A 2,000-nucleotide genomic window follows, 5' to 3' on the forward strand; every position below is an offset into this window, starting at 1 on the left:
AATTTTTTTGCAGAATCTCCGTACTCGAAAATGGGGAATTCTGTAAAAAAAAACAAAGGAGATGCGGTCCACATTCTTTACGTCCGCCTAAGTATTTTTTTTATTGCATGACCTGAAGAACATTAATCTTGATTTACAGGAAAATATATAATACTGTGTACTCATCCATAGTTTATTGACCTCCAGGACATCTCTGAATGGACCTATGATCAAAGGCATTCCACATTTAACAATCCAGTCTTTTTTCTGAGTATCTAGGACTACATTGTCTATTGCTTTTATTTTTAAATACAATGTATTTGAGGAAGATTTGACTGTTTCTAGCAGGTGGAGTGACCATCCACAGGCTCTTATGAACTCGTTTCTAAAGGAAGTTTTATGCTTTCGTTTAAGCAACGTTAATAGAAAACAAGAGTAACTTCAAAGTCACTATTGTCTTCAAGTGCTTAACCTCGTCCAAGCATCTCCATAAGGCTTAACGACCAGGTTCTTTATATTTCTCTTTTTGTCCCATTTTCACAGCAATAATCTGGTAACCAGGCATTCTCTTAAAATATTGAACGATGGCAACGAAGCATGTTCTCGGCGAAGTAACGTTATGATCAAACTTTCGCTCTTCTCTACCATTACAAGCTGAGTATGCAATACTTTTTCTAAGCCATTGCGTTTCATACACATTACAAATAATTCTTCCAGTCGTACCGAAGCTATTTATTTCCAGGAAAATAATATCTTGAATGATTTTATCGACTACAAAAGAATGAAAAACGATGTTGGCCTATGTGGAATTTAGTACAAATCATTAAATCTGGTTGCCATCATTTGCAGCAACTCTGTCTCTAATATTGTTTCAAACGTTGGCACAAGGCCAGCAATTTTGAGGAAAGAAAGAAAGTCGATTACTGCTGCCTGAGTGGTATTCCTATCTTATCGACCCCGAAGGATGAGAGCAAAGTTTGTCTCAACAGGATTTGAACGTATTGAGTTAGAAATGCCGCTTAGCATATTGCCCGACACGCTAACAATTCTGTCGCTTTTTTATTTCATATTGGTTTCAAATTTTGGCACAAGGCCAGGAATTTCAGGTGAGGGTGTAAGCCAATTACATCGACCCCAGTACTCAATTGGTACTAATTTCATCAACCCCAAAAGAATGAAAAGCAAAGTGAATCTCGGCTGAATTTGTTTCTAATTTAATATTAAATCTGAGTTCTGGGTACGTAGAACGAGAGATAAGTGTTCTCAATCAAGGAAGTTTGCGAGCTACTTTTGATTTCCAGTGAAAATCAATTTGCTGTGAATGTTTATAGAAATTTATTTCTTTAGCATTTCTAATTTTTATTAGAATCTTCTAAGGCTTGGTCTTTGTCAATCCCTTTTAAATTTTTAGATTTTTCTTTTGAGTTTTGCGTGATTGTCAACTTCAGGTAAATCATAAATTATTTTGGGATATATTTGTCAAATCTCGCTTTGAATATAGTGATAGCAGGATTTTCTAGATAACTGATTTTTTTTTAGCGACGTGTTAGAGTTTGAGGTCCTGACTTCGATTTGAATTCTTGTGTCCTCACTCCACTTTTTCTCATAACTTTGAGAAAAATTGGAATTCCGTTTCAAAATTTTGTTTTACTTTGTAGATATGTGATGTGTGACAGTATGCACGTTTATACGTCCTTTTTCTTTTTTTAATTACATTCCGATATTTGTGGTTGGATGTGAAATTTGTGTCACCTCACTATTCTGAGTTGAAATTTCATAGTTATTCTATAACATCTGAAAGGTATTTTTAGAAAATTTCATTAGAAAATATCCATTTTGTCCTAAGTTATGGGAAAACAGTTAATGAGGAAGGGGACACTTGTATAGGTATACCTTTCATTTATTAATTTCAAAATGCCGATTTTTGCCAATTTTTTGCAGATTCGTATTCTCTGTAGCCGAAAACGAGGGTTTGTGTAGAAGAAAAAAAATAAAGAAAAAAAGGGTTTTTTTTTTTTTTG

At 34.2% G+C, this 2,000-nt stretch overlaps 1 protein-coding gene across 3 annotated transcripts in view; it reads left to right on the forward strand.

Moving 5' to 3' along the window:
- LOC106882196 (uncharacterized) overlaps positions 1-2,000 on the forward strand; it is a 30,553-nt gene that overhangs the window by 1,781 nt on the left and 26,772 nt on the right. The gene's annotated exons all lie outside the window — the stretch shown is intronic.

Source organism: Octopus bimaculoides, chromosome 1 (genome assembly GCF_001194135.2).
Source record: "Octopus bimaculoides isolate UCB-OBI-ISO-001 chromosome 1, ASM119413v2, whole genome shotgun sequence".
NCBI lineage: Eukaryota > Metazoa > Mollusca > Cephalopoda > Octopoda > Octopodidae > Octopus > Octopus bimaculoides.